Raw genomic sequence first — 16086 nt, 5'->3', positions numbered from 1 at the left:
TTTAGATGTATACTTTTCTCTTAAATCAAAACTTTGACTTTTCACTTTCCCTTCATACCGTAAACAAAAAAGGCAAATAGATCGCAAAAAAATGAAAATTTTAGAGTTTATGTATGCAAAAAATTTAAAACAACAAAAACTGTAAGTAAATAAAATTTATTCACACACCACAAATGAACACAAAAGTTTTGTTTATCCCAGTTTGGTAAATTCCACTAGTTCAACCATAATAGCTTGGAATTTTATAAGAAAGAGATTTCTTCTACACATGTTTTAAAAATGGATATGCATGCTTGAAACATGTTAGAGATGCAAATGACCCATGGATCCAATCCTTTTAAAGAGAATAACAAATGCTCATTATATTCTTAAGTGAACGTATGGTGAGATATTTACTTGAGTCAAACAAGCCATTATTTTGCCCATTTACAAAAAGTTGACCTAACAATCATGGATGATTGTGAAGTGATTTCTCATGCGTTGCCCCGCAATATTTTTGTATGAAATAACTTATGGATAGGGAGTCAACACTCAGTTAAAAATCCCCCACCTCCCCCTTTTCCCGACGAATGCAAAACCTAATTTATAAAAACTAAAAAGACTTTACAATGCCTAAAAATTATAGACACTCTTTGGAATTATAACTATCTAAATTTGCGCATTGTGAATTTCTATTTTAGATGTATACTTTTCTCTTAAATCAAAACTTTGACTTTTCGCTTTCCCTTCATACCGTAAACAAAAAAGGCAAATAGATCGCAACAAAATGAAAATTTTAGAGTTTATGTATGGAAAAAATTTAAAACAACAAAAAAATGTAAGTAAAGAAAATTTATTCACACACCACAAATGAACACAAAAGTTTTGTTATCCAAGTTTGGTAAATTCCACTAGTTCAACCCTAATAGCTTGGAATTTTATAAGAAAGAGATTTCTTCTACACATGTTTTAAAAATGGATATGCATGCTTGACCCATGTTAGAGATGCAAATGACCTATGGATCCAATCCTTTTAAAGAGAATAACAAATGCTCATTATATTCTTAAGTGAACATATGGTGAGATATTTACCTGAGTCAACAAGCCATTATTTTGCCCATTTACAAAAAGCAAACGTAACAATCATAGATGATTGTATGTAGAATGATCTATATTATTGAAAAGAAATGACTTATGGATTGGGAGTCAACACTCAGTGAAAAACCCCCCATCCTCTCCCTTTTCCCAAAGAATGCAAAACCTTATATATAAAAAAAAAAGCGAGTTTTCAATCCCTAAAAATTACAGACACTCTTTGGAATTATCTCTCTGTACATTTTTTCATTGTGAATTTCCTGTTTATATGTATACTTTTTTCTTAAATCAAAAATTTTAGTTTTCGCTCTCCCATAATCCTGAAAACAAAAAAGGCAAATAGATCACAACAAAATCAAAATTTTAGAGTTAATCTACGGAAAAAATTTTAAACAACAACAAATCTGAGTAAAGAAAATTTATTCACACACCATAAATGAAGACAAAAATTTTGTTTTCCAAGTTTTGGAAATTGCAGTAGTTCAACCCAAATAACAGGGAATTTTATAAGAAAATTTTTTTTTCTACACTTGTTTTAAAAATGGATATGCATGCTTGAAACATGTTAAAGATGCAAATGATTTATGGATCCAAATCCTTTCAAGAGAATAACAAACACTCAATAAATTCTCAAGTGAACGTGCATTGGGATATTTACTCGAGTAAAAATAGCCATTATTTTGCCCATATACAAAAAGTTGACCTAACAATTATACATGATTGTAAAGTAATTTATCATGCGTAATGGGCTATATTTTTGTAAGAAATTACTTATGGATTGGAAGTCAAAACTCACTTAAAAATCCCCCTGCCTCCCCCTTTTCTCGACGATTGCAAAAACTAATATATAAAAATTAAAAAGAGTTTACAATCCCTAAAAATTACAGACATTGTTTGGAATTATCTATCCCTACATTTGTGCATTGTGCATTTTCATTTTAGACGTAAACTTTTTTCATCAATCAAAACTTTGTGTTTTTGCTCTCCCTTCATCCCATAAATAAAAAAGGCAAATATATCACAAAAAAATAACAATTTAGAGTTTATGAATGGAAAAAATGTAAAACAACAACAAATTTAAGTAAATAAAATTTATTCACACACCACAAATGAACACAAAAGTTTTGTTATCCAATTTTGGAAAATTCCACTAGTTCAACCCAAATAGCTTGGAATTTTATAAGAAAGAGATTTCTTCTACAAATGTTTTAAAAAATTGATATTCATGCTTGAAACATGTGAAAGATGCAAATGACGAATGGATCCAAACCTTTTAAAGAGAATAGAAAAAACTCATAAATTTCTCAAGTGAACGTGTGGTGGGATATTTACCCGAGTCAAACAAGCCATTATTTTGCCCATTTACAAAAAGCTGACCTAACAATCATAGATGATTGTAAAGTGATTTATCATGCATAACGGGCTATATTTTTGAAAGAAATTACTTATGGATTGGGAGTCAACATTCAATTAAATATCCTCCGCCTCCCCCTTTTCCTGATGATTGCAAAACCAAATATTTAAAAACTGAAAGGGGTTTACAATCCCTAAAAATTACAGACACTCTTTGGAATTATCTCTCTCAAAATTTGTGCATTGTGCATTTCTATTTTCGATATAAACTTTTTTCTTAAATCAAGACTTTGAGTTTTCACTCTCCCTTAATCCAGTAAACAAAAAAGGGAAAAAGATCAGAACAAAATGAAAATTTTAGACTTTATGTATGGAAATAATTTAAAACAACAACAAATTTAAGTGAAGAAAATTTATTCACACACCAAAAATGAAGACCAAAGTTTTTTTATCCAAGTTTAGGAAATTGTACTAGTTCTACCCTTATTGCTTGGAATTTTATAAGAGAGACATTTCTTCTACATATGTTTTAAAAATGGATAGGCATGCTTGAAACATGTTAAAGATGCAAATGACCTATGGATCCAATCCTTTTAAAGAGAATCACAAATGCTCATTAAATTCTCAAGTGAATGTGTGGTGGGATATTTACCTGAGTCAACAAAACCATTATTTTTCTCTTTTACAAAAAGCTGACCTAACAATCATAGATGATTGTAAAGTGATTTATCATGAGTAATAGGTTTTATTTTGGAAAGAAATGACTTATGGATTGGGAGTAACCACTCAGTTAAAAATCCCCTGCCCCCCTTTTTCCAGATGATTCCAAAACCTAATATATAAAAACTAAATAGAGTTTACAATCCCAAAATATTATAGACACTCTTTGGATTTATCTCTCTCTACATTTTTACATTGTGCTTTTCCATTTTAGATGTATACTTTTTTCTTAAATCATAACTTTGAGTTTTCGCTGTCCCTTCATCTTGTAAACAAAAAAGGCAAATAGATAACAACAAAATGAAAATTTTAGAGTTTATGAATGTAAAAAATTTAGAACAACAAGAAATGCGAGCAAAGAAAATTTATTGACACACCACAAATGAACAGAAAAGTTTTGTTATGCAAGTTTGGGAAACTCCACAAGTTTAACCCTAATTGTTTGGAATTTCATGAGAAAGAAATTTCTTCTACACATGTTTTAAAAATGAATATGCGCGCTTGAAAATGTTAAAGATGCAAATGACCTATGGATCATAACCTTTTTAAAGAGCATAACAAACGCTCATTAAATTCTCAAGTGAACGTGCGGTGGATATTTACCCGAGTCAAACAGGCCATTATTTTGCCCATTTACAAAAAGTTGGCCTCAAAATCATAGAAGATTGTAAAGTTATTTATCATGCGTAACAGGCTATATTTTTTAAAAAAATTTCTTATAGATTGGGAGTCAACACTCAGTTAAAAATCACCCGCCTCCCTCTTTCCCTGACGATTGCAAAACCTAATATATAAAAACCAAAAAGAGTTTACAATCCCTAAAAATTACAGAAATTCTTTGGAATTATCTCTCTCAACATTTGTGCATTGTGTAGTTCCATTTTAGATGTATACTTTTTTCTTAAATTAAAACTTTAAGTTTTCGCTCTCCCTTCATCTCGTAAAAAAAAAAGCAAATAGATCACAACAAAATGAAAATTTAAGAGTTCATGTATGGAAAAAATTTAGAACAACAACAAATGTCCTATGGATCCAAACCTTTTAAAGGGAAGAACAAACGCTCATAAATTCTCAAGTGAACGTGTGGTGGGATATTTACTCGAGTCAAACAAGTCATTATTTTGCCCATTCACAAAAACCTGACCTAACAATCATAGATGATTGTAAAGTGATTTATCATGTGTAATGGGCTATATTTTTGTAAGAAATGACTTATGGATTGGGAGTCAACACTCACTTAAAAATCCCCGTACCTCCCCCTTTTCCCAACGATTGAAAAACCTAATATATAAAAACTAAAAAGAGTTTGAAATCCCTAAAAATTTTAAACACTCTTTTGAATTATCTCTCTATTCGTTTGTGCATTGTGCATTTCCATTTTAGATGTATATTTTTTTCTTCAATCAAAAATTTGTGTTTTCGCTCTCCCTCATCCTGTAAACAAAAAAGGCAAATAGATCAGAACAAAATGAAAATTTTAGAGTTTATGTATGTAAAAATTTAAAAAAAAAACAAATGAAAGTAAATAAAATTTATTCACACACCAAAAATGAACACAAAAGTTTTGTTATCCAAGTTTGGGAATTTCCATTAGTTCAACCCTAATAGCTTGGAATTTTATAAGAAAGAGATTTCTTTTACACATGCTTTAAAAATGGATATGCATGCTTAAAACGTGTTAAAGATGCAAATGACCTATGGATCCAAACCTTTTAAAGAGAATAAACAACGCTCATTAAATTATCAAGTGAAGGTGCAGTGGGATATTTACCCGAGTCAAACAAGCCATTATTTTTCACATTTATAAAAAGCTGACCTAACAATCATAGATGATTATAAAGTGATTAATCAAATGTAACGGGCTATATTTTTTTTAAGAAATGACTTATGGATTAGGAGCCAACACTCAGCTAAAAATCCTTGTGCCTCAACCATTTTTCGACGAATGCAAAACCTAATATATAAAAACTAAGAAGTGTTTACGATCCCTAAAAAATTATAGACACTCTTTAGAATTATCTCTCTCTACATATGTGCATTATGCATTTCCATTTTAGATGTATATTTTTTCTTAAATCAAAAGTTTGAGTTTTCACTCTCCCTTCATCCCATATACAAAAAAGGAAAATAGATCAGAATAAAATGAAAATTTTAGCGTTTACGTATGGAAAAAATTTAAAATAACACAAATGAACACAAAAGTTTTATTATCCAAGTTTGGGAAATTCCATTAGTTCAACCCAATTAGCTTAGAATTTTATAAGAAAGAGATTTCTTCTACACATGTTTTATAAACGGATATTCATGCTTAAAACATGTTAAAGATGCAAATGACCAATGGATCCAAACATTTAAAAGGGAATAAAAAAATGCTCATTAAAATCTCAAGTGAATGTGTGATGGGATATTTACCCAACTGAAACAAGGCATTATTTTGCCCATTTACAAAAAGTTAACCTATCAATCGTAGATGATTGTAAAGTGATTTATCATGCGTAACAGGCTATATTTTTGTAAGGGAACATGCGCTGGGATATTTACCTGAGTCAAACAAGCCATTATTTATCCCATTTACTAAAAGTTGACCTAACAATCATATAGGACTGTAAAGTAATTTATCATGCGTAATGGGCTATAGTTTTGTAAGAAATGACACATGGATTGGTAGTTAATATTCAGTTCAAAAAACTAAAATGATTTTACAATCCCTAAAAATTACAGACACTTTTTGGAATTATCTCTCTCTACATTTGTGCATTGTGCATTTCCATTTTAGATGTATACTTTTTTATTAAATCAAAACCTTGAATTTTTTCTCTTCCTTCATCCCGTAAACAAAAAAGGAAAATAGATCACAACAAAATGAAAATTTTAGAGTTTGTGTATCAAAAAAATTTAACAACAAAAATTTGAGTAAAAAAATTTATTCACCCAACCCAAATGAACACAAAAGTTTTGTTATCCAAGTTTGGGAAATTCCATAAGTTCAATCCTAATAGCTTGGAATGTTATAAGAAAGATATTTCTTCTACTCATGTTTTTTAAAAGGATATGGATTCTTCAAACATGTTAAAGATGCAAATGACTTATGGATCCAAACCTTTTAAAGAGAATAACAAACCATCATTAAATTCTCAAGTGAAAGTGTGGTGGAATATTTATCCGAATCAAACAACCCATACTTTTACCCATGTAAAAAAAGCTGACCTAACCTTCATAGATGATACTCAAGTGATTTATCATGCGTAATGGGATATATTTTTGTAAGAAATGACTTATGGATTGGGAGTCAACACTCACTTAAAAATCCCTCGCCTCCCCCTTTTCCCGACGATTGCAAAACCTAATATATAAAAACTAAAAATAGTTTACAATCCTGAAATATTATAGACATTCTTTGGAATTATCTCTCTCCACATTTGTGCATTGTGCATTTTGATTTTAGATGTATACTTTTTTCTTAAATCAAAACTTTGAGTTTTCAGTCTTCCTTCATCCTATAAAAAACAAAAGCCAAATAGATCACCACAAAAAAAAAAATTTAGAGTTTGTGCATGGAAAAAATTTTAAATAAAAAAAAATGTAAGTAAAGTAAATATCTTCACACACCACAAATGAACACAAAAGTTTTGTTATCCAAGTTTTGGAAATTCCACTAGTTCAACCCTATTAGCTTGGAATTTAATACGAAAGAGATTTCTTCTACACATGTTTTAAAAATGGATATGTATGCTTGAAACATGTTAAAGATGGAAAATACCTATGGATCCAAACCTTTTAAAGAGAATAACAAAGGCTCATTAACTTCTCAAGTGAACGTGCTACGGGATATTTACCCGAGTCAAACAACACATTTTTTTGCCCATTTACAAAAAGCCGACATAATAATCATCGATGATTGGAAAATGATTTATCGTGTTTAATGGGCTATATTTTTGTAAGAAACGACATATGCATTGGGAGTCAACACTCAGTTAAAAATCCCCCACGTCTCCTTTTCCCGAAGATTGCAAAACCTAATACATAAAGACTAAAAAGAGTTTAAAATCCTTAAGAATTATAGACACTCTTTGAAATTATATCTCTCTACACTTGTGCATTGTGCATTTCCATTTTAGATGGAAACTTTTTTCTTTAATTAAAATTTTGAGTTTTCATTTTCCCTTCATCCCGTATAAAAAAGGCAATTAGATCACAACAAAATGAAAATTTTAGAGTTTGTGTATGGAAAAATTTTAAAACAACAACATCGTAAGGAAATAAAATTTATTCACACACAACTAATGAACACAAAAGTTTTGTTATCCAAGTTTGGGAAACTCACCTAGTTCAACCCTAATAGCTTGGAATTTCATAAGAAAGAGATTTCTTCTACACATGTTTTAAAAATGGATATGAATGCTTGAAACATGTTCTAGATGCAAATGACCTTTGGATCCAAAACTTTTAAAGAGAATAATAAACACTAATTAAATTCCCAAGTGAACGTGCGATGGGATATTTACCCGAGTCACACAAGCCATTATTTTGCCCATTTACAAAAAGCTGACCTAACAATCATAAATGATTGTAAAGTGATTTATCATGATTAACGGGCTATATTTTTGTAAGAAATGATTTATGGATTGGGAGTGAACATTCAGTCAAAAATCCCCGGCCTCCTCCTTTTCCCTACGATTGCAAAACCTAATATATAAAAATGAAAAAGTGTTTAAAATCCCTTAAAATTACAGACACTTTTTGGAATTATCTCTCTCTACATTTGTGCACTTTTCATTTTAATTTTAGCTGTAAATTATTTTTTTATTAAATCAAAATTTTGATTTTTCTCTCTCCATTCCTCCCGTAAACAAAAAAGGCAAATAGATCACATAAAAAAAAAATTTTAGAGTTTGTGTATGGAAAAAATTTAAAACAACAACAAATTTTTATAAAGAAAATTTATTCACACACCATAAATGAACACAAAAGTTTAGTTATCCAAGTTTGGGAAATTCCAGTAGTCCAACCCCAATAGCTTGGAATTTTATAACAAAGAGATTTCTTCGACACATGTTTTAAAAATGGATATGTATGTTTGAAACATGTTAAAAATGAAAATAACCTATGGATCCAAACCTTTTAAAGAGAATAACAGACTCTCATTAAATTCTCAAGTGTGAGAGTGCAGTGGGATATTTACCCAAGTCAAACAAGCCATTATTTTGCCCATTTACAAAAAGCTGACTTAACAATCATAGATGATTGTAATGTGATTTATCATGCGTAATGGGCTATATTTTTTTAAGAAATGTCTAATGGATTAGGAGTCAACCCTCAGTTAAAAATCCCCCGCCTCCCCCTTTTACTGACGATTTCAAAACCTAATATATAAAAATTAAAAAGAGTTTAAGATCTCTAAAACTTACTGACACTCTTTGGAATTTTCTCTCTCTACATTTGTCCACTGTGCATTTCCATTTTAGATGTTAACTTTTTTATTAAATAAAAACTTTGAGTTTTCTCTCTCCATTCATCCCGTAAACAAAAAAGTCAAATAGATCACAACAAAAAGAAAATTTTAGAGTTTGTGTCTGGAAAAAATTTAAAACAACAACAAATTTAAGTAAAAAAATTTATTCACACACCACAAATGAATACAAAAGTTTTGTTATCCAAGTTTGGGAAATTCCACTAGTTCGACCCTAATAGCTTGGAATTTTATAAGAAAGAGATTTCTTCTACACATGTTTTAAAAATGGATATGCATGCTTGAAACATGTTAAAGATGCAAATGGCCAATGGATCCAAACCTTTTAAAGAGTAAAACAAACCTTCATTAAATTCTCAAGTGAAGGTGCGGTGGGATATTTACCCGAGTGAAACAAGCCATTATTTTGCCCATTTACTAAAAGTTGACCTAACAATCATAAATGATTGTAAAGTGATTTATCAAGTGGAACAGGCTATATTTTTTAAGTAAATGACTTATGGATTGGGGTTCAACACTCAGTTAAAAATCCTCCGACTCCGCCTTTTTCCTACGATTGCAAAACCTAATATATAAAAACTTAAAAGATACTCTTTGGAATTATCTCTCTCTACATTTTTGCATTGTGCATGTCCATTTTAGATATAAATTTTTCTTTAAACAAAACTTTGAGTTTTCGTTCTCCCTTCATCCCGTAAACAAAAAAGGAAAATAGATCACAAAAAAATTAAAATTTTAGAGTTTGTGGATCGAAAAAATTTAAAACAACAACAAATATACGTAAAGAAAATTTATTTACACAACACAAAAGAACACAAAACTTTTGTTATTCAAGTTTGGAAAATTCCACTAGTTCAACCCTAATAGCATGGAATTTTATAAGAAAAAGATTTCTTTGACACGTGTTTTAAAAAAGGATATGCATTCATCAAACATGTTAATGATGCAAATGACCTATGGATCCAAACCTTTTTTAAGAAAAAAAAAACGCTCATTAAATTCTCAAGAGAACGTTTGGTGGGATATTTCCCCGAGTCAACCAAGCCATTGTTTTGCCTATTTTAAAAAAGCTGACCTAACCATCTTAGACGATTTTAAAGTGATTTATCATGCGTAGCGGGCTATATTTTTGTAAGAAATGACTTAAGGATTGGGAGTCAACACAGTTAAAAATCCCCCGCCCCCTCTTTTCCTGACGATTGAAAAACCTAATATATAAAAACAAAAAAGAGTTTACAATCCCTAAAAATTATAGACACTTTTTGGAATTATCTCTCTCTACAGTTGTCCATTGTGCATTTACATTTTAGATGTATATTTTTTTCTTAAAACAAAACTTTGAGTTTTCATTCTCCTTTCATCCTGTAAACAAAAAAGGCAATTATATCCCAACAAAATGAAAATTTTAGACTTTGTGTATGGAAAAAATTTAAAGCAACAACAAATGTTTGTAAAGAAAATTTATTCACACACCAGAAATGAACACAAAAGTTTTGTTATCCAAGTTTGGAAAATTCCACTAGTTCAACAACCCATTACACTTGGAATTTTATAAGAAATAGATTTCTTCTACACATTTTTTAAAAATGGTATGCATTCTTGATACATGTTAAAGATGCAAATGATCGATGGATCCAAACCTTTTATAGAGAATAATAAACACTCATTAAATTTTCAAGTGAACGTGCGGTGGGATATTTACCTGAGTCAAACAAGCCATTATTTATCAAATTTACAAAAAGTTGACCTAACATTCATAGATGATTGTAAAGGAATTTATCAAGCGTAATGGGCTATATTTTTGTAAGAAATGACATATGGATTGGGAGTTAAGACTCAGTTCAAAAAACTAAAAAGATTTTACAATCCCAAAAAATTACAGACACTTTTTGGAATTATCTCTCTCTACATTTGTGCATTGGACATTTCTATTTTAGATGTATACTTTTTTCTTAAATAAAAACTTTGAATATTCGCTCTCCCTTCATCCCGTAAACAAAAAAGGAAAATAGATCACAACAAAATGAAATTTTTAGAGTTTGTGTATCAAAAAAATTTAAAACAACACAAATGAACACAAAAGTTTTGTTATCCAAGTTTGGGAAATTCCATTAGTTTAACTCTAATAGCTTGGAATTTTATAAGAAAGATATTTCTTCTACACATGTTTTAAAAAAGGATATGCATTCTTCAAACATGTTAAAGATGCAAATGACCTATGGATGTAAATCTTTTGAAGAGAATAACAAACACATTAAATTCTCAAGTGAACGTGTGGTGGGATATTTGCCCACTTACAAAAAGCCGACCTAACCATCATAGATGATTGTAAAGTGATTTATCATGCGTAATGGGCTATATTTTTGTAAGAAATGACTTAAGGATTAGGTTCCAACACTCAGTTAGAAATCCCCCGCCTCCCCCTTTTCCCGATAATTGCAAAACCTAATAAATAACAACTAAAAATAGTTTTCAATCTCAAAAATTATAGAAACTCTTTGGAATTATCTCTCTCTACATTTGTGCATTGTGCATTTTGATTTTAGATGTATAATTTTTTATTAAATCAAAACTTTGAGTTTTCGCTTTCCCTTCATCCTATAAAAAAAAGCCAAATAGATCACAACAAAACGAAAATTTCACAGTCTGTGTATGGAAAAAATTTTAAATAACAACAAATGTAAGTAACACAAAATTTTTGTTATCCAAGTTTGGGAAATTCCACTAGTTCAACCCTCACAGTTTGGAATTCAACAAGAAAGATATTTCTTCTACACAAGTTATAAAAATGGATATGCATGCTTGAAACTTGTTAAATATGTACATGAACTATGGATCAAAACCTTTTAAAGAGAATAACAAACGCTCATTAAATTCTCAAGTGAACGTGCTATGGGATATTTACTCGAGCAAAACAAGCCATTATTTTGCCCATTTACAAAAAGTCGATGTAACAATCATAGCTAATTGTAAATTGATTTACCATGCATAAAGGATTAGATTTTTGTAAGAAATGACATATGGATTGGGTGTCAACACTCAATTAAAAATCCCCCACCTCCTCCTTTTCCCGATGATTGCAAAACCTAATATATAAAAAATAAAAAGAGTTTAAAATCCCTAAAAATTATAGACACACCTTGGAATTATCTCTCTCTACACATGTGCATTGTGCATTTCCATTTTAGATGTATACTTTTTTCTTAAAATCAAAACTTTGAGTTTTCACTCTCCCTTCATCCTGTATACAAAAAAGGCAATTAGATCACAACAAAATGAAAATTTTAGAGTTTGTGTATGGAAAATTTTTAAAACAACAACAAAAGAAAGGAAAGAAAATTTATTCACACACCACTAACGATCACAAAAGTTTTGTTATCCAAGTTTTGGAAATTCCACTTCTTCAACCCTAAAAGCTTGGAATTTTCTAAGAAAGAGATTTCTTCTTCACGTGTTTTAAAAATGGATCTGCATGCTTGAAACATGTTAAAGATGCAAATGACCTATGGATCCAAAACTTTTAAAGAGAATAACAAACGCTTATTAAATTCCATAGTGGAAAATTCCTGAGTCAAACAAGTAATTATCTTGCCCATTTACAAAAAGCTGACCTAACAATCATAGAAGATTGTAAAGTGATTTATCATGAGTAACGGGCTATATTTTGGTAAGAAATGACTTATGGATTGGGAGTTAACTCTCAATTAAAAATCCCCTGCCTCCCCCTTTTCCCTACGATTGCAAAACCTTATATAGAAAAACTAAAAAGAGTTTTCAATCCTTTAAAATTACAGATACTCTTTGGAATTGTCTCTCTCTACATTTGTGCACTATGCATTTTCATTTTAGCTGTATACTTTTTTCTTAAATCAAAACTTTGAGTTTTCACTCTCTCTTCATCCTGTAAAAAAAAAAGGCAAAAAGATCACAAAAAAAAGAAAATTTTAGAGTTTGTGTATGGAAAAAATTTAAAACAATAACAAATGTTTGTAAAGAAAATTTATTCACACACCACAAATGAATACAAAAGTTTAGTTGACCAAGTTTCGGAAATTCCACTTGTCCAACGCTAATTGCTTAGAATTTTGTAACAAAGAGATTTCTTCTACACATGTTTTAAAAATGGATATGCATGCTTGAAGCATGTTAAAGATGAAAAATGACCTATTGATCCAAACCTTTTAAAGTGAATAACAAACGCTCATTAAATTCTCAAGTGACTATGTAGTGGGATATTTACCCAAATCAAACAAGCCATTATTTTGCCCATTTACAAAAAGCCAACGGAAAAATCATAGATGATTGTAATGTGATTTATCATGTGTAATGGGCTATATTTATGTAAGAAATGTCTTATGGATTAGGAGTCAAACCTCAGTTAAAAGCCCCCCCCCTTTTCCCGATGATTGCAAAACCTAATATATAAATACTAAAAAGAGTTTACAATCCCTAGAAATTATAGACACTCTTTCGAATTATCTCTCTCTAAAGTTGTGCATTGTGCATTTCCATTTTAGTTGTATAAATTTTTCTTAAATCCCTCCATCCCATAAACAAAAAAGGCAAATAGATCACAACAAAATAAAAATTTAGAGTTTATGTATCGAAAAAATTTAAAACAACAAAAAAATTAAATAAATAAAAATTATTCACACACCACAAATGAACACAAAAGTTTTGTTGTCCACGTTTGGAAAATTCCACAAGTTTAACCCTAGTAGCTTGGAATTTTATAAGAAAGAGATTTCTTCTACACAAGTTTAAAAATGGATATGCATGCTTGAAACATGTTAAAGATGAAAATGACCTATGGATCTAAATCTTTTAAAGTGAATAACAAATGGCCATTAAATTCTCAAGTGAACGTGAGGTGGGATATTTACCGAAGTCTGACAAACCATTATTTTGCCCATTTATAAAAAACTGACCTAAGAATCATAGATGATTGTAAAGTGATTTATAATGCGTAATGGGATATATTTTTGTAAGAAATGGATATGCATGCTTGAAACATGTTAAAGATGTGAATGACCTATGGATCCAAACCTTTTAAAGAGAAAAAAAAGCCCTCATTAAATTCTCAAGTGAACGTGCAGTAGGATATTTACTCGAGTCAAACAAACCATTATTTTGCCCATTTACAAAAATTTGACCTAACAATCATAGATGATTGTAAAGTGATTTATCACACGTAACAGTCTATATTTCAGAAGAAATGACTTATGGATTTGGAGATAACACTCAGTTAAAAATCCCCCGCCTCCACCTTTTCCCGACGATTGCAAAACCTAATATATAAAAACTAAAAAGAGTTTACAATCCCTAAAAATTACATACACTGTTTGTAATTATCTCACTATACATTTGTGCATTATGCATTTCCATTTTAGATGTCTATTTTTTTCTGAAATCAAAACTTTGGGTTTCGCTCTCCTTTTATCCCGTAAACAAGAAATGAAAATAAATCACAGAAAAACGAAAATTTTTGAGTTTTTGTATGGAAAAAATTTAAAACAACGACAAATGCTAGAAAAGAAAATTTATTCACACACCACAAATGAGCACAAAAATTTTGTTATGCAAGTTTTTGAAATTGCACTAGTTCAACCCTAATACTTGGAATTTAATAAGAAAGAGATTTCTTCTAGACATGTTTTAAAAATGGATATGCATGCTTGAAACATGTTAAAGATGCAAATGACCTATGGACCCAAAATTTTTAAAGAGAATAACAAACACTCAATAAATTCTCAAGTGAACGTGCGGTGGGATCTTTACCCGAGTCAAACAAGCCATTATTTTGCCCATTTACAGAAAGCTGACCTAACAGTCACAAATGATTGTAAAGTGATTTATCATGCGTAACGAGCTATATTTTTTTAAGAAATGACTTATGGATTCGGAGCGAACACTCAGTTAAAGATCCCACGCCTCCCCCTATTCCCAACGATTACAAAACCTAATATATAAAAACTAAAAAGAGTTTATAATCCCTAAATATTACAGACACTCTTTGGAATTATCTCTCTCTAAATTTGTGCAATGTGCGTTTAAAATTTTAGATGTATACCTTGTTCTTAAATGATAACTTTGAGTTTTCGCTCTCCGTTCATCCTGTAAAGCAAAAAGGCAAAAATATCTCAAAAAAATGAAAATTTAAGAGTTTGTGTGTGGAAAAAATTTAAAACAAGAACAAATATAAGTTAAGAAAATTTTTTCACACACCACAAATGAACACAAAAGTTTTTTTATCCAAGTTTGGGAAATTCCAATAGTTCAACCCTAATAGCTTGCAATTTTATAAGAAAGAGATTTCTTCTACACGTGTTTTAAAAATGGATATGCATGCTTAAAACATGTTAAAGATGTAAATGACCAATGGATCCAAACCTTTTAAAGAGAATAACAAACGGTCATTAAATTCTCAAGTGAACGTGTGGTGAGATATTTACCCGAGTCAAACAAAACATTATTTTACCCATTTACAAAAATTAGACCTAACAATAATTGGAAAGTGATTTATCATGCATTACGGGCAATAGTTTTGAAAGAAATGACTTATGGATTTGGAGTCAAAACTCAGTTAAAAACCCCCTCCTCCCCCTTTTCCCGACGATTGCAAAACCTAATATATAAAAACTAAAAAGAGTTTAAAATCCCTAAAACTTACAGACACTCTTTGGAATTTCCATTTTAGACGTATACTTATTTCTGAAATCAAAATTTTGAGTTTTCGCTCTCCCTTCATCCCGTAAAAAAAAAGGCAAATAGATCACAACAAAATGAAAATTTTAGAGTTTGTGTATGGAAAATATTTAAAATAACAACAAATGTACGTAAAGAAAAATTATTCTCACAAAACAAATGAACACAAAAATTTTGTTATCCAAGTTTGGGAAATTCCACTAATTCAACCCTAATAGCTTAGAATTTTATAAGAAAGAGATTTCTTCTAGACATGTTTTAAAAATGGATATGCATGCTTGAAACATGTTAAAGATGCAAATGACCTATGGATCAAAACATTTTAAAGAGAATAACAAACAATCATTAAATTCTCAAGTGAACGTGCGGTGGGATATTTACCCGAGTCAAACAGGCCATTATTTTGCCCATTAACAAAAAGCTCACCTAACAGTCATAGATGATTTTAAAGTGATTTATCATGCGTAATGGGTTATATTTTGGTAAGAAATGACATATGGACTGGGAGTCAACACTTAGTTAAAAATCCCATGCCTCCCCCTTTTCTTGGCGATAGCAAAACCTAATATATAAAAACTAAAAAGAGTTTACAATCCCTAAAAATTATAGACACTCTTTGGAATTATCTCTCTTTAAATTTTTCCATTGTGAGTTTCAAATTTTAGATGCATACTTTTTTCTTAAATCAAAACGTTGAGTTTTCGCTCGCCCTTCATCCCGAAATCATAAAAGGCAAATAGATCAAAACAAAATGAAAATTTTAG

This window comes from Aristolochia californica, unplaced genomic scaffold, assembly GCF_029961685.1.
Source record: "Aristolochia californica isolate CCGP_79_NKW_82.1479 unplaced genomic scaffold, dmAriCali1.0.hap1 SCAF_1, whole genome shotgun sequence".
Classification (NCBI taxonomy): domain Eukaryota; kingdom Viridiplantae; phylum Streptophyta; class Magnoliopsida; order Piperales; family Aristolochiaceae; genus Aristolochia; species Aristolochia californica.
The sequence above is the reverse complement of the archived record's forward strand: the minus strand, read 5'-3'. Positions refer to the sequence as shown.